This window comes from Ranitomeya imitator, chromosome 3 (assembly GCF_032444005.1).
Source record: "Ranitomeya imitator isolate aRanImi1 chromosome 3, aRanImi1.pri, whole genome shotgun sequence".
Taxonomy (NCBI): Eukaryota; Metazoa; Chordata; class Amphibia; order Anura; family Dendrobatidae; genus Ranitomeya; species Ranitomeya imitator.
The window spans coordinates 214,421,060-214,439,653 of NC_091284.1; the positions used below are offsets into that span (position 1 = coordinate 214,421,060).

Here is an 18,594-nt window from a genome sequence, read left to right on the forward strand (position 1 = left end):
CTTCATTTTCTGCCCCTGTTCTATGCAGCTTTGTGAATGTGGCACCCCTAGGGGTATTTGCCACAAAAATAGTTACTGACAGTAAATGCAAATACTAAAATAGCAAGACTGCACTACCACCTCCGGCCAGAAGGGGGAGCTCCAGAGACTCCCCTTGATCCATTCTGGTCTGAGAGAAGAACTGGCAGTTGGGCTAAGGAGCTGAAAGTGAGAGGTCATACAGTTGAATCTCTAACAGCCCTGTGACTGTTACCAGGCCTAAATCACCGGCCTGAGGAGAAGAGGGATAGAGAAAAAGGACATTGTGAGAACCGGGTAGCATTAATCACTACCCAGAACAGGCGCAAAGACGGATACCGGATCCGTGGCTGTATTCATTACATATAATACAGCAACCGGAAAAACGTGAGGTGATATCAGCTTCACTAGGGTCGGACGCAGCAACAGACACAGAGTTCAGCGGTACTCCTGGAGGGGGTAAGCCGATAAAAGGACTCGGGTTGCCCGTCGAACCAGGACCCGGAGGGGACAGATTGGGCCGGCAGCCAGTTCACATACAGCAGCAGGGCCACACAGATATTGCGTACAATAAGAGGCGAAGACCCCGGCAGGGTCAAAGTAACTCAGAGTTCCCATACAGACTCCGGTGACAGGACTGGTTGTAAATCCTTTTTTGTTAAAGTAAACTGGTTAAACGTTTCAGTGCCTTAGTCTTTCATTTGGACAATAGGCATCTATCCAGGATTGGGATCATCACCGCTGGGAGAATCTGCTGCTGATCAAGTAAGTGCCTGTTCCCTCACGATACCCTTTACACTGTGCATTGCCTGAGGCCACAGCACCGGGTCAAGCCACCCGTGACACCCCCCTCAAGAGACAGACCCCATTGGTCCGGTGCTGGGTATCCCGGTCTCTTGGGCGTCACATGCTTGTGCGTAAAGCAACTGGAATACTATGTCACGTACAGATGAGCAAATTGATTTGTGGCAAATCTGGCAAATTCAAACTATTTCGTTTTGCACAAATCAAGAAAAATGACACGCACTATTTTATACAATGCAGAAGACTGCATCAGCTATAAAAGGCTAACATAACCTCGGGAGCAACTGAGTGAGCTTCTCAATAATGTCTCGCAGCTATCATATCACATAGATTAGCACCCACTGTCTTAGCCTGTTTAAAAGCCGAGACAGGGAATGCAGCGCTACTATCATTCACCATCAAGGCGAATCTTGTGAAAGGATGTCACTTTGCATTATAAAAAGACAAAGAACTGTGAATATATTGTACAAATGGTGTGTGTGAAAAAACAGTAGTAAAGAATGATTATCATCTGTAAAGCGGAGGTCACTTTGACATTACTAAGTGTTTTTACATGGAAGAGCTTGAAACAGGTTGGATACAGTCCTAGAAAGCCTCAGTGTTAGGCCGGGGTCACACTTGCGAGTGTGATGCGAGAACCTCGCACGAATCTCTCGCATCAATACCCGGCACTGCCGCCGGCACTCGGACCGGAGTGTGCGGCTGCATAGAAATACATGCTCTGGTCTGAGTGCCTGCGGCAGTGCCGGATATTGATGCGAGAGATTCGTGCGAGGTTCTCACATCACACTCGCAAGGGTGACCCCGGCCTTCGGCTGGGGTCATATGACTGATTTTCCCTCAAAGAAAAACGGTCATGTGATCTGATCAGTGTGATCAGATTTTCTCAGATTTGTAAAAAAAAAAAAAAAATTCTCCATTTTTTAAGTCTGTGAAAATCGGACCGTGCTCGGATGTCCGCGAAGTGCAGTCTTATGTTTTCTACGGGCCCATAAATAGACGGAGAGCAACATGACCTTATAGGTTTCCTGGCGGGCAAACCTGCTGAGTTTTTCAAGAGGAAAGGTATGTGCACACGTCCTTGATTTTATGCAGAAATTTCCGGAACAAAACCGGATATTTTCTGCAGAAAATCCGAACGCGTTTTACTCGCATTTTTGCGCTGATTTTTCATGTTTTTTTTTCCTGGAGCTTCCCAATACATTATATAGCAGGAAATCCGTGATAAATCTGCAAAATTAATGAACATGCTGCGTGTTTTTCCGCGATGCGTTTTTATCGCGGAAAAAAACGCAACATGTGCACAAAAATTGCGGAATACATTCAAAATGATGGGATGCTTAACGTATACGTTTTTTAAGCATTTTTGCCACGGAAAACCGCCGTAAAAACGCGAAAAATCCGGAACGTGTGCACATACCCGAACACTTCAGGAAACGCTGGCCTTTTTTTTTTTTTCCAGAACCGTTGTTTTTATTTTTTCTTCACTCGCAAGCAGGTTTTTTTTGAGTGTCTTTTGCACTGACATTTTCCAGATTTATTTTATAACTCCATTCTACAATGAATAATCTGCTACGTTTTTCCAGCGTCTTTTGAGCCTTCCCATTGACTTATATTGTAAAGTATAGATGGTCTTCAGAGTGTATGATGCCTGAAGAATGGCCGGCACGCGTCTTTTAACCTCCATTTTGAAACCTGCAGTGGTTCAAAGTTGCAAATGAACAGCGAGTCGTTTTTACACAGAAACGCAGATGTTCATTTTTTTTGAGTGTTTAGCGCTTTTTCAGCAGGTTTCAGAATGGACCCACCTTAAAAAATGTTGAAAAATAAATAGTTTAATTTGGGAAAAGGTAGTAATCCATTCCCACTAAATAACATTTCCTACAAAATTATTTTAACGGTTCTATAAGCAATGCTGCTGATGACAGCCAACAGGACGTTTCCTGTTATGTGATGGGCACTGCATGAATTGAATCCACGGAGAGATTTTCAACAGAAAGTAATAAATCTATGACAAGTAAAAACATGATATACACCTCCAGTTAATTCCTGAGTATAATAGACAGGTGTGGCTGCAGCTGTCTGTGGATGACATGAGTCAGGATAAGGATAGTTTTAATCATTTTTTTTTTCTGCAGGAAAAACATAAAATGATGACTTCCTTGTAGATTTGCATGTAAAGTGATCTACATTGCTTTGGACTTCAAGCAAGAAAATAAAAGTACAGTCACTGTTATCTCCTACTTATATAAAGATCTTTGCAATAATCAATTGAGACCAGAAAGTCTGTAAATATTTTTAGCACATTGTACATTTCTGCAAGTGGTTTCATTACAAATTGGTACAGTGCTGTGCAAATTAATTGGGACAAAGCAAAAAAAATAAAATGTTATAATGCGCTGTTACATACCAATTCTGAAAATTACCTTTTTCCACTGGCTAGTTGACCAAGATTTATTATATATTAAAACTGGTTTGAATCACTGTCTGGTAACCAACTTACGATTTTACTTAAAAAAGTGCGTTGTCCCAATTAATTTGCACAGCACTGTATCTGTTTTCTTCCACAGCCTGCAGTATATACAATACACTGCAAGCTGCTTACTTTATTTCACCTCAATCCCAATAGTGTGCTCCCTGTAGGCTCTTCTCGTGTCTAGTATGTGCATCTAGGCTCAAATTACATTTGATATGATTTGAACTTAGGCTACGTTCACATTTGCGTCGTTGGGCGCAGCGTCGGCAACGCAACCAACAACGCAAATACACAACGCAGCGTTTTGCGACGCATGCGTTGTCATAGGATCGCACAGAGCAGGAATTTCGGCACAGGGAAAACGCTACAAGTAGCGTCCTCTGCGCCCTGTCTGTGCGTCAATATGACGCATGCGTCGTAAAACACAATACAACGCATACCGGCGCATGTTCATGCGCCCCCATGTTAAAGATAGGGGCGCATGACGCATGCGTCGGTATGCGTCGACGACGCTGCGCCCAGAGACGCTAATGTGAACGTAGCCTTAGATTCACATTTATGGTAGGAAAGGGACTTTCAGAGCCATCTGTCTGGTCTGGGAAGAAATCAAATCAGGCAGCTTGCAGTGTTTTGTAATACATGCATGCTGCAAAAGAAAGCAGTCAAACATTTTTTAACCAATTGCAAAAAAAATTTTTATTCCCCATAAAACATTCAATGCCCTAAAAATATATGCAAAAAGTGTAAATAGCTTTTATTAAAAAAAAAATCAGTACGTCTGCATCATTGAAAACATTTTCTGTTCCATTATGCATACATTCACTCAAGGCCTAAACTGCGCAAAAATAATTTGCCAAGATTCTGGGGCTTTATCTGCAGCACAACAATAGTGTCTGGCTGATCCTACCGAGTATAAAGAAGTCTGTTGGATTTCTAGAATCTGGGGGCATACCCTGATAAGTTATGGGTTTGATTTTTATTTTGACAGGCACCCAGCTTTTGCTCTTAATGAAAAACACATTCATTAAGACAATCCAAGTCAGCCTCTATTTTTTACTATTTCCTCCCTTAGGTTTTTCAGCAGCTGTCTATAGCTTAATTCTAGAAAAATCAGCTACGCTGGGCATTGTAAATAGATTTTAATAATACTAGACTAGTTGAAAATGTGAAGGGTTACCAAAATTTGGCTGCCATTCTAGAAATACTGTCACCTGTCTGTGGGTTTTGTCTGGTATTGCAACTCTGCTTTATTGAAGTGAACTGGGCCAAGCTGCTATGCTTCATACAACGTAGAGGCAGGTGTGGCACTTTTTTGGATTTATGAAGTCATGTTTCATTATCCTTTAAACCACTTAAAAGGAAAAAAGGCTCTAAAAGCTAAAATGTCAAGTTAAACAGATCAGTTTTTTTTTTTGCCTAGTAGATAGTGATGAGCGAATATGGTCTTATAAGGTGGTATCCGAGCATGCTCCTGTCCTAACCGAGTGTCTTCGGCGTGCTCAACAAATATGTTCGAGTCCCCACGCAAAATGTCAATCCCTGCATGTATTGCAGCTGTTGAACAGCCATGAGACATGCAGTCGTGGGGACATGAACATATTATTTCAGTACCCCAAAGACGCTCGGTGCTCAGAAAACACCTTATCCGAGCACGTTCGCTCAGCCACCATTACTAGTAAAGCAGTCTTTTGGAAGTAATAATGAAAATAAAAGTTGTAACATCATGTGACTTCCTTAAATCCTACAGTTGTCATATTTTAGCACCCCAGTGAAACACTTTAATGTAAGAACAATGGTTGTAGTGAAACAAATAAGTAATGGCCTACAGGACATGAGGTGAGCTTTGATGCTGATGAAAAGAAGCAGTCGGTGACTAGTTAATTTTCTGGTCTCACCATCATGTGAAGACATAAGCTTTGAACACGATGTATAACGGTTGGTTAATTTAAGTCTCTCTGCTAAAATAGCACCCATGACTTCAGTCTCGAAAATTCTTTGAGTTGTACAGGTCCATCATATTCAGCCATCCTTTCACGTGAAGAAAACATTAAAAATACATAGTATCAGAAGGGAAAAAAAATTCTAGATAAATATGTGGATTATAAAAGGCATCTATTGAGGTTGTAAATACTACAACTAGTTACTATAACCAGAAAACTGAAGATAAGACTCTATACAACGGCATCAGATATGGAGTCTGTCTGCAAATGGGTAACCACAACAAAGCCCACATATCACAAATTGAAGACGGTACAAACCTACTGCCAGATAACTTTTTTTTGCACTGAAATGATCAGCTAAACTGCTGTGCCAACAAGTTGATGACCTTAGACAACCAATTTTGACAAAGTATTATCTTCTTCCAGGGTTTGCAGTAGCAATATCAAAAACAACCAGAAAAAAAGGAAAGCATGCAAGGTTCCCAGTGATTCATGACCTAAAGAAGACCTGCCACAACCTCTCCTAAGACAGTATCTGAACTGCAAAAACAGACTATGCCCTCTAGCTAGAATACCTAAAAAAGCAAGATCTCAAGGATGAAAATGTAAACATCTTTCTGGACTTAAGTGATTGCAAACAAAAATTGACCTCTACTAGTGGGATGAAGGAATTATGACAATTTAAGAATCTAAACCCCTTGTCAGCGGCCTCTACCTAACCAAATCAGATCTCCTGCTTTGCACTGATGAGACGCAAACATCCTGTAACATGTGTCTGCAAATGGAGTGTCTGGTTTTATTTTTTTCCTTAAGGTACCGTCACATTAAGCGATGCTGCAGCGATATAGACAACGATACCGATCGCTCGAGCGTCGCTGTTTAGTCATTGTGTGGTCGCTGGAGAGCTGTCACACAGACAGCTCTCCAGCGGCCAACGATGCCGAAGTCCCCGAAGTGGCCCTGCGCTTAGTAACCCGATGTTTACCCTGGTTACCATTGTAAATGTAAAAAATCCTAAACACTACATACTTACATTCCGGTGTCTGTCGCGTCCCCCGGCGTCAGCTTCCCTGCACTGTGTAAGCGCCGGCAATAAAGCAGAGCGGTTATGTCACCGCTGTGCTCTGCTTTACGGCCGGCCGGCGCTGACACAGTGCAGGGAAGCTGACGCCGGGGGACGCGACAGACACCGGAATGTAAGTATGTAGTGTTTGTTTGTTTTTACATTTACAATGGTAACCAGGGTAAATATCGGGTTACTAAGCGCGGCCCTGCGCTTAGTAACCCGATGTTTACCCTGGTTGCAAGTGAAGACATTGCTGGATCGGCGTCACACACGCCGATTCAGCGATGTCAGCGGGTGATCCAGCGACGAAATAAAGTTCTGGCCTTCTAGCTCCGACCAGCGATGTCACAGCAGGATCCTGATCGCTGCTGCGTGTCAAACACAACGATATCGCTATCCAGGATGCTGCAACGTCACGGATCGCTATCGTTATCGTTCTAAAGTTGCTCAGTATGAAGGTACCTTTAGTCGCGCAGCAAGGCTCCTTACAGGGTTCATATTGAATTTTAGGATTGCTACCCGAATAGGTGGCAATAGAGTCAAGTCTGCTTCCTGTCTGAAGAGGCTGCTTGCATGGCCTTACGCAGGCTCCACAAAAAGACAATTTTATTACCTAGTAGATATTGATGAGCAAACGTGCTCTGATAAAGGTGTTATCCGAGCAAGCTCCTGTCCTAACCAAGTGTCTTCAGCATGCTCGAAAATTATGTTCTAAAATATGGCGAGACAGCAAGAAATACAGAAATAAATGCCATAGCTAAGCATAAAATACAGTGCACAAAGATAAAAAGAAGTTGGGGAGGACCATACTTCTGCAGATTTATATTCTAGCCTGCATCTGTATAAAATCTAGAGAATAACTTCAATGAAAATTGTATGGTAAGCCATAAGTGGTCTTCACCTACAATAGGTTTATTTATCGGTAAGGTCCATATAATTTCTGATAATTTTATATGCTGGAGAATAATGTTTAATAATGACATATAAAAGACAGAACCTCTTCTCTCAGTTCCTGATACGATTTCCTATTTTTACTAATCAAGTTCCTTATCTAAAAGCATCTACGGTAATCTGCAAACTTTTTTCTTTTTAACAATGGGTCTCATATTTAAAAACTGGATAGACAATAAGTTAAGCATGCAGCCCAATAATGGTGGATCACGATACTAAGTGTTCAAAAAACGTGAGGATTGAATGAGTCAATCGCAGTAGTTATCACTCGCTAGTATATCTGGTCTGCTTGATATGGGAGAAACCAGAGCACGATGTGTTTCACACCCAGTTATAATTATAGTCCAGGCCCATCAAAATTACCATGAATGAAAAGTTTAAAAAGGTGCAACCAGCACGTTATAGGGTCAAAAAAAAAAAATTTCTTCTCCTTTTGTGTTTCAATCAAATGAATGTATTTTGAAATTAATAGAAGGCGGTCTAAGGGATAACAAATCTCCTTGTGGAGAGTGACAAACCAAGCTGGCATGTCAAGGGTGAGGAGACTTATAAGCCATGCATGCTCCTCTGGGAAATTAAATATGTAAAATTGTCTCTTCAGAGAGGAAGAAGACTGGAACTCTAGTACCACCTATAGGAAGCAGAAATTCTTAGGGGCATAATGGATGCGTTTTGGAAGCAGCGGATACCCCGCTCCACCCAAAGCGCTGATCCCCTTTGTATGCGCGGTGATTCCAGATGTATTCATTGAGCACAGGTGTAATCACCGCATCCTATACATTGGACTGTGGTATTTATCTTGCGGAGACAGACTGTCTCTGCAATATAAATAGACATGCCGCGGTCTAGAAAGACGCGCCACATGTGCGTAAACGCAGGGCTGCCGGATGCGGCTGTGCGCACATAGCGGAGATGGGATTTCATAAAATCCCCTCCACTATGCTGTAACATCTGGACACTGCGGATTGGACGCTGTGGCTGTACGCAGCGTCCATTCCGCAGCATATCCTGATGTAGTAGGCCACGTGGACATATACCCTAAAAGTCAATATCAACGCTTCAATGAGCCTTGCAAGAGGACTTAGGATAAAAGCCAAAACAGAATCTCAATTTGCTGACATGGTGTTTTGGGATGTTGCGCCTCATCAGGGCAAAGTATGAGATCTGATTTGACTAGGTTACAAATCAATAGAACAAACGAACAGTCCCCAGGAAGCATAAATCTGGCCATACACAGGAGATAGCTGTTGACTGAATGAACATTCAACCAATGTCTACTGTATATCATCCAGCTCCGCCATGAATATGCATTATGACCTCAGTAGATTGTGACTCTTTAAATTTAAAAATTTCAGTAGAGAACATTTCCCCATCCTTCAAGATAGAGGCCACAATATATATAACTTAAAGGGCCAATCCCATAAAAATTAATCCTGTTTGTGTGGTCATACAATTCCATGAAATTATCAGGTGCTGGCTTAAGGGGAGCATTAAGGACTAGTATACACTACGTGGCTGGACAATATACTACGTGGACATGCATATTCTAGAATACCCAATGCGTTAGAATCGGGCCACCATCTAAAAAATATATATATATATATATATATATATATATATATATATATATATATATATATATATATATATATATAGTGCACATACATACATACATACAGGCAAACATAAGCTTTTATCTATTCATGTACCATGCTAGATTACAATTTATACTGTTGAGTCAAGATTTTATTGCAGGTGGTTTTCTGCCTCAAGCTTTTCCCATGGCCATTCAGTACAGTGGAGTTCTGTAGCCTATAATTTAGTCATGCCACAGAAAAATAGAATCCACCCTCACATGTGTCATTGAGCTGGGATCGATGAAATGAACTTTGATTCGATTGTTAGTTCCTATGGACTGTCATGGGATGGATGCATCTACTGCAAATTTGCTGGCAACAAGTAGACAAAAAGCATTATCACACAAAGAAAATCCTTAAAATCCTTTGGCAAGACTTTGTTTAGTGACTTATTATTATGCTTTGCTTATATTTTGCCATCATATTCCACATCCCTTGACAGATTTCATCATCACTGTATATACATAGGGAATCTAGATTGTGAGCGTCATCAGTATGTCTTTGGAGTGTGGGAGGAAACCCTCGAAGCACGGGGACAACATTCAAACTACTTGCAGGTGTTGTCCTTGGTGGGATTTGAACCCAGGACCCGAGTGATCTGATTATATGATGAATTTCAACATATCCATCCTTTTTCAACAAGGAAAAAAGCTGCTACCAGAGCAGTCTTTCAGAGGCATGAGCAAACTCTTTCCGTTAACGACTTGGCCAAGTGTACACGTGTAAGATTATCTGGAAACCAGGATTTCTAGGAATGCTCTTTTCAAGATAATCTTGCTGTATAAACAGGCTACTGATGATCCGACGAACGAGGAAAAGGTCCGTTCATTGGTTGAAATGATCTGTTGTGCTGCTAAAAAAAGGATCATCATTTTCGGCAGCTCATCACGCTATAAAAACAGAGTCAGGCTGCCATTGTTCTCGGCAGCATATGCGCACTGAATGACCTATTACAGAAGGTTCAGTGCGCATCTGAAGCGCCTTCTACCTGCGTAAATGATGATGATCAGAAGTCGTTTAACACACAAACTCAGGCAGTGTAAGTGTATCTATTTAATTTTACTAACTTATATAATTCCACAGCCGTCATCACTGTCCCCCACTGGGGCTCACAATCTAAACTCCCTTACAGTATTTCTCTGGAGGGTGGGAGGAAACCGGAGAACCTGGAGGAAACCCACGCAAACACGGGGAGAACATACAAACTCCTTTCAGATGTTGTCCTTGGTGGGCTTTGAACCAAGGACCCCAGTGATACAAGGTTACAGTGCTAACCACTGAGCCACTGTGTATGTAGTGTGGGGGAAGAGGTGGTAGGAAGTCTTTGAGCATCAGGTGACCAAGTACTCTTTTTACAAGGTCTAATGTGTATATGACTGTGGTTCCCAGGGTAGACTCCTGATGTTGCTCCAGGCCAGTGACATTTAGGCTATCTAGCACACAGATCATCTAATAAATAAAGAAACCTGTGATCAGATAGATGATGAAACTGATAGGAAACAATAGATATTTCCAGTTTATTTTACACAACAGAAGACTTCCATGTAAGGGACCATAGTCATGACTTGGTCCTCTACGTCAGTCCAAAATCCCTTTGGGAGTAAAAAAAAAAGTGCCTGGGGCCTGATGATCACAATCATTAGTGTACAGCCTTACACTAAATGGTGAACACACACCTACTATAATAGGCGCACCCTGTGGATGTATTTGGTGATGATTAAAGAAAATGAATGTGTCTAATAGCGCATAATAGTCAAAGGAAACTGTTGAAAGGCAAAATGATTATGTTCTTACATTGTAGGATCACCTTTGATGAACCCACACTTGTGTATCAGTAAATAACATATACAACAATTTGCTAACGTCATTGTGTAGCTGAAAGTGGTTGCTTTATGGCTGCAGTTTTGGCCTTATAGTTCCTCTATGATACCTCCGATATATAGTTAATTTATCAATGCCATCAATCAATACAAAAGGCGAGGTGAACATGTTCACAGCGATGGTGGCCTTGAGTTTTCAGGAAGAGGGTCTGAAAAGCTCACCTGTAAAGGCCCCCATACCTCCTTAGATAGCCATCTCTGCCTTCTTGGCCAAGCATTCCTGTGTTCTCTTTAAGAGGGCCTGACAGCATCTTACCACCGCACAGAACAAAAGGATCAGCCTTTAAAATTCAGCAGGCCAGATCTTTCTTTCATAGATATCAATATCTAGGGGAACAGTCCGGCAGCCCCTATACACATTAAATGATGGACAGATCTTGTAATAATCTGCAGGTTTTGACAACTTTTATGCAATGACTATGGGGCCTTTAATTTTCTGACTAGTACCTGAATTTGAGTCTGGCACAGTGGACAAATTATTTGTATAGGACTGGTCTAGTATCTAGTGCACGAAAAGTAGTTTATTCTACAATTTAAGATCACTTGTTATGGCAATACAGCAAAATCTAATCCGATAACTCGGCCTAGTCAATGGAATCATTGAAAATCAATCCACCCGCATGTAATAAAACACAAAAGCATACACTTATATGGGTTAGATCTTTTATAGGTTACCATGATGCATAATGCATATATTAATATGTCATTCATTTGACTGCACATGTTATTCTGTAGGAAGTTTTCACATATAGAAGTTTGTGTAGAATTTGCGCAAATAGGATTTGTTCACATTTTTTTTTAATGGGGGAAAATGCAGCATTTTACATTAGCATCATAATAAATGAGACGTCTAAATTCTCACAGTCCATTTTTCTCCTTTTCGTGTTTTGAGTTGAGGTGCGTTTTTTTTCTAGTTAAACCACAGCAAGTCAATTCTTCCAGCATTTTTCACTCATTTGAATAAATGGGGGGGGGGGGGGGGAAAGCATCAAAATCAGGAATATTGTGAGCAGCAATTTTCCTGCCAACACTCTGGTTTTTGACACTCAATACTCAATGTGTGAACATATGCTTAGTATTCGGGGGAAATATGCTGATGTTATCCATCCCCCAATGAAGATTAAGCTCCAAGGTTTTTTTCACAGATTACAATCAGCCAGTTGCTGTTTACATGGCCAAAGGCAACAATTTGAACGCTACCTTCTCAAATAACAAGGCGATTTTCAGAGTTTCGGAGTATGTTCAGTGACCACAGAAAGCAACAGTGAGTACAAAGGACACCTCTGTTACTAAAGTAGCCACCCATGGCGTGAAATTAGGATCCGATCCCACATATATAACACTAAGGCTACTTTCACACTAGCGTCGGAATCTCCGCGTCGCAATGCGTCGGGCAGAGATTCCGACGCTAGCGTTTAACGCACTGCACAACGGAGGCAGCGGATGCATTTCTCCGGCGCATCCGCTGCCCCATTGTGAGGTGCGGGGAGGTGGGGGCGGAGTTCCGACCGCGCATGCGCGGTCGGAAAAAGCGGTCCGTCAGGAGCAAAAAACGTTACATGTAGCGTTTTTTGCTCCCGACGGTCCGCCAAAGCACGACGCATCCGTCGCACGACGGATGCGACGTGTGGCAATCCGTCGCAATGCGTCGTCAATACAAGTCTATGGGGAAAAAACGCATCCTGCAAGCACTTTTGCAGGATGCGTTTTTTCTGCAAAACGACGCATTGTGACGGATTGCAGTTAACGCTAGTGTGAAAGTAGCCTTAGCCCAACTTTGCTTCACTTTGTTACTGGTAACTGGAAAGGAATCCAGCAGGAGAGTGTTGGTACAACCAGGAAGATCAGAAATTAGATTTCATGTCAACGCCATAGTAAGGAGGAACAAGGTCTATTTGCCTGTCAAAGTAAAGTTTCCTAAATACAGAATATATCATAAATACAGCTAAAATAAGGCCCAAAATGAATAATGGAAAAAGATGTCCGACATAGAAAGGGACACTGATTCAGTTCTATTTACACCACAGTGGCACAGCGATGGATCCGGCCACAAATACCACACTAAATGGGGGTTGATGCTCGTCATTCAGGCGGTGCCATGTTTCTATAACGGGACATAAAAAAACAATGCTGAGGTAAACATAGCCCACTCGAAATGTGAGAGGTATAAAATGAGAACATGATGCATTGCAATGATCCTCCGCCATAGACGAGCCATCCCACAGACGTGCGTACTGACCATAGCAGTTGTAATCAATTTACATGGGACAAAGAGGAAGAACAAGACAGTTGTCAGATGAGGTCAGCCGAGTGACTTGACGCCCCACAACTGACACATGCAGACCAGATACAACCCTAAACATTGGCTGAAAAACTAGAAGGAACATATACCACTAATAAGTCTAGTTTTTTTCTCTTTTTGTCATCATTCCTTGCTCCAAAATAATCAAACTTCTCCATCTTAAACACACAATAGTCCATTTCCTAGTGGTCCCGTGACTTGTGAACACTATATAAAGGTCCTGAAAATTCAAAGGTAAGCGACAAAAACCACAGGCGAATGCACGGCCACTATAAAATACGATTTGTCCGTACAACATGCCTGAATCTGGATCCTTACACTGATACTATTTAAGAACATAATAGTCCCCGGGAGCAGTCCCTCATTACTTCCACTTGTCAGCACTTTTTTGTCTAGAAGTGGCGGCAGGATAAACACCCATGTGTCACCACCCTGAACACTAAGAGCACAAGCTGACAACTGAAGCTCATTAAATGTGTTGTCCTGCTCGATTTGTTCAGTGCTATTCTGCCACTGGCCTACTTTCAACAATTAGCGACCATGACTTGCTACATTGTATGCTGATCCTGTTTAATATGGAAGCTCATGCGGAAACGCCGGAAAAAAAAATGGCAACAGTGTCAATGCGATTTTGTGAATGATCCTATCTGTATTAAAGATTTTCTGCAGTCGGGTGAGATAACGCTCTGATAACCGTTCCTTACAGTCCACATACACATTGTATATAGTTATAATATATACATAGGAGGTCAGTGATCTCACATTTGGAGGGGAATCAGATCTCCATGATGACCATTCCTTACAGTGCACGAGTAGGGATGAGCGGATGGATACATGGAAGTTCGGGTTCTTGTACCCGACCTTTATTCCCAAGTTCGGTTCGGGTACCAAAACCCAAACATTGAAAGCAGTCCGGACCCAAACTTTTCATCTGGAAAATATTTTCTCTCTATCCTCCTGTACTTCCCCCGGAACATTACAGTGGACATCCGGGAGAAGTCCGTGCTCGGCGATTAGCACCGGACAATAACTGTCCAGTACGAACCCTGAGCTTTTAATTCCGGGTTCGCTCATCTCTACCCACAAGGCTACGTATGATATACAGCGGTAGGATTGCAACTGAACATCATGTTCTAGTCAGGAAGGATCAGTGATCCCTATGTAAAATCATTACAGTTAATCTAGCAGCTTATGGATAAACTTTCTAATCTTGTAACTGAGTAAGAACATACCAGCGATTCCATCATCATTTTTTATCCTTTTACTACCTGATGACTCGGGTTCATCACCATGTAACATGAACGGCCGTTCTAGTCGTCATCCGAGTCCCTTTCACTTTCCAAAGCCGGAATGGATTGAATAGCACGTTGTTGGCTTTGACATTAGCTCTGTAGTTGCTATATATATATATATATATATATATATATATATATATAACCTTATACTGTACGCGAATGAACAATACTCATTTCTAACAACTAATAAGTACTGTAGCAGCTAAAATCGCCTGGGATGTGACAGTTCTCAAAAGTCACGTAACAAAAATATTTGTGCAACTTGCGAATGCTCAACTATTTTTCCATTAAATAAAGTCAAGTTGCTTTCAAACGTGATGTGTGTGACTATCATGGAAGTCTATGGCAGGTGTGTCGCAGGCGACTAGCATGGAAGTCTATGGCAGGTGTGTCGAGGGCAACTAGCATGGAAGTCTATAGCAGGTGTGTCGCAGACGACTAGCATGGAAGTCTATGGCAGGTGTGTCGCAGGCGACTAGCATGGAAGTCTATGGCAGGTGTGTCGCAGGCGACTAGCATGGAAGTCTATGGCAGGTGTGTCGAGGGCAACTAGCATGGAAGTCTATAGCAGGTGTGTCGCAGACGACTAGCATGGAAGTCTATGGCAGGTGTGTCGCAGGCGACTAGCATGGAAGTCTATGGCAGGTGTGTCGCAGGCGACTAGCATGGAAGTCTATGGCAGGTGTGTCGAGGGCAACTAGCATGGAAGTCTATAGCAGGTGTGTCGCAGACGACTAGCATGGAAGTCTATGGCAGGTGTGTCGCAGGCGACTAGCATGGAAGTCTATGGCAGGTGTGTCGCAGGCGACTAGCATGGAAGTCTATGGCAGGTGTGTCGCAGGCGACTAGCATGGAAGTCTATGGCAGGTGTGTCGCAGGCGACTAGCATGGAAGTCTATGGCAGGTGTGTCGAGGGCAACTAGCATGGAAGTCTATAGCAGGTGTGTCGCAGACGACTAGCATGGAAGTCTATGGCAGGTGTGTCGCAGGCGACTAGCATGGAAGTCTATGGCAGGTGTGTCGCAGGCGACTAGCATGGAATTCTATGGCAGGTGTGTCGCAGGCGACTAGCATGGAAGTCTATGGCAGGTGTGTCGAGGGTGAGTAGCATGGAAGTCTATGGCAAGTGTGTCGAGGGCAACTAGCATGGAAGTCTATGGCAGGTGTGTCGAGGGCAACTAGCATGGAAGTCTATGGCAGGTGCGTCGAGGGTGATTAGTATGGAAGTCTATGGCAGGTGTGTCGAGGGTGAGTAGCATGGAAGTCTATGGCAAGTGTGTCGAGGGCGACTAGCATGGAAGTCTATGGCAGGTGCGTCGAGGGTGACTAGCATGGAAGTCTATGGCAGGTGTGTCGCGGGCGACTAGCATGGAAGTCTATGACAGGTGTGTCGAGGGCAACTAGCATGGAAGTCTATGGCAGGTGTGTCGAGGGTGACTAGCAACCAGTGACAGAAAATCCTACTCTTTTGGAAACGTGCAATTCTGTGTCGCAGTATGTCATATGTATCAATGCCACATCTCACTGCGATCTCAGTGTCGCGAGACACCCGTCGCCATGTAGCCCTCGCCTAAGGAAGCACAGCGCCCCATAATATAGAACAATAGGGAATGTGGCTGCCACCATACATGCCCTATAGTACCGAACAGCAAAGACTCCATGATACTATGTCTCTTATGGAAAGTAAATCACTTCAAATGATTCCCTTTAGCCAACATGTTCTTATTGTCCCTGGAAAGTACACATTCTTTAGCCAACAATCCTCTACATAAGCATTTACAGGATATAAAGGTTATTCAGTTAGCAGCCGAAATAAGCGCAATAATATGTATATATACAATACTAAACTAAGCAAAGCATTCCCACTGTATCAACAAATTCCATGTATCAGTCCTCTGAGTGATCTTTTCCATTAGAGAAATGACTGCATTGTGGACAATTTAACCCTCTAGACTTCCTATTCATGTTTTGCGCATAATGCCACCAAGTATTGAAACACAGGGATCACAGATGGGAGTTGTAGTTTCTCAGCAGATGGAGAGACATCAGTTGTACAGAGCTAAACTACAGCAAAAAATGCCATAATATTCCTTATTTCTACAGCAGTAACGCAGAATATGGGCAGATAGCACACAACAAATAGTGATCTAGAAACAATGGAACAATCCCGACCCTCCGGCTGCCGGGTCACTATTTCTCTTACTCCAGTTTTGGGTTTCAAATCCTGATTCCGAAACCAAACCACAGCAGCGTCCTGACCCTACAAGCTGTTCCTGACCCTACAAGCTGTTCCTGACCCTACAAGCTGTTCCTGACCCTACAAGCTGTTCCTGACCCTACAAGCTGTTCCTGACCCTACAAGCTGTTCCTGACCCTACAAGCTGGTCCTGACCCTACAAGCTGGTCCTGACCCTACAAGCTGGTCCTGACCCTACAAGCTGTTCCTGACCCTACAAGCTGGTCCTGACCCTACAAGCTGTTCCTGACCCTACAAGCTGGTCCTGACCCTACAAGCTGGTCCTGACCCTACAAGCTGTTCCTGACCCTACAAGCTGGTCCTGACCCTACAAGCTGTTCCTGACCCTACAAGCTGGTCCTGACCCTACAAGCTGTTCCTGACCCTACAAGCTGTGCTCTGTATCTGTATGTAAGAGAATCCTGGGGTATACAAGGCCTATAAAGCAAACAATCTATACGCCCCAAACAATGGTAACACTTCGGGGCTCATCTGGTGCTTACAGTCCATACCTCGGACAACAATGGCGCTGTATGGCGACTGCAGTCATGTCAGTAACATCACACACATTCCATTTACCGTATATAAAATATGGTTTTTAATCTAAAATCCTGCTTTTGGAAATTGGAGTAACCCAATACCCCTACGGGTCACAGAGGCATTCATATCCCCCTATTCATAAGACATAGGACAGCAGAAAACAAACGCAATGTTAGATTTGTGCGATTCCCAATAATTGGAAAAGTGCAACTACAGATCTCCAACTAGCAGATGTCAGCCATAGACCCAGCAGGGCAGATTGCAGAGCATTCCCTACAGGGCAGATTGCAGAGCATTACTTACAGGGCAGAATGCAGAGCATTGCTTACAGGGCAGAATGCAGAGCATTGCTTACAGGGCAGATTGCAGGGGCAGCAGAGCATTACTTACAGGGCAGTGTCCAGCAGGGAGGCAGCTTCAGTATAAATCCACATTACTGGAGGAAGGAGTAATCCAGTGTGTGATGAGCGCAGTGTGACTGTCCTGTGGATGACTGCAGTCCCTGGAGGTGGCTCATTAGTCACACTGTGGATGTGCAGAGGCATGTAGTGAAATGTGCAGGGTGGAGACTACTGAGGACATAGCACTGTGGATGTGGGGAGGAAGCTTGTACACTCCAAGTGTTGTCATCCACTCCTCCCCCCACGTGGAAATCTACACTAATATGTGGTCACAAACCATGTGCTCTTGTAGAAAGTTACTCAGAATCCCCAACTTATGAGAAACTTTTGAATTGGTTTTTGTGCTACTCATTCTTCACCAGCGTTTGATCAGTTTACCATCAGTGATTTTCTGGTATGAAAAGAACAAATATTGCAAAGTTTCTCCTATCCTTAAAGGGACACTGTCACCTGAATTTGGAGGGAACAATCTTCAGCCATGGAGGCGGGGTTTTTGGGTTTTTGATTCACCCTTTCCTTACCCGCTGGCTGCATGCTGGCTGCAATATTGGATTGAAGTTCATTCTCTGTCCTCCGTAGTACACGCCTGCACAAGGAAATCTTGCCTTGCGCAGGCGTGTACTATGAAGGACAGAGAATGAACTTCAATCCAATATTGCAGCCAGCATGCAGCCAGCGGGTAAGGAAAGGGTGAATCAAAAACCCCGCCTCCATGGCTGAAGATTGTACCCTCCAAATTCAGGTGACAGTGTCCCTTTAAGGCTCATGCAGACGTCTGTGGATCTCGGTCCAACTGTAAGGTTCTTGCAGGAAACGCGGGATGCAGTGATTGGCAGGAGGCAGAGCAAGGGTTAACAGGTTTATTAACAGGGAATACACGCAGGGAGGCAATGAGTTAAACGGGATTGAAACAGTATAAAAGGTAAAGGATATCGGGAAAGGACAGTGGTTCAGACAACGAGAGTTCTGAAGAAATTCAGTGGTTCCTAAATCCATGAAATGGATAGCGCCGACAAGAAACGGTGCAGTATCTTTTCCAGGAAGGTCC

General features: G+C 43.2%; 1 protein-coding gene across 2 annotated transcripts in view; it reads right to left on the reverse strand.

The window, feature by feature from the left end:
* DENND2C (DENN domain containing 2C) overlaps window positions 1-17,671 on the reverse strand; it is a 40,149-nt gene extending 22,478 nt beyond the window's left edge. For both annotated transcript variants that reach the window (XM_069756121.1, XM_069756120.1), the window contains exon 1: window positions 17,536-17,671. The gene's annotated coding sequence lies outside the window, so the exon portion shown is untranslated. The remainder of the gene's footprint in view (window positions 1-17,535) is intronic.
* Window positions 17,672-18,594: the final 923 nt, after the last annotated feature.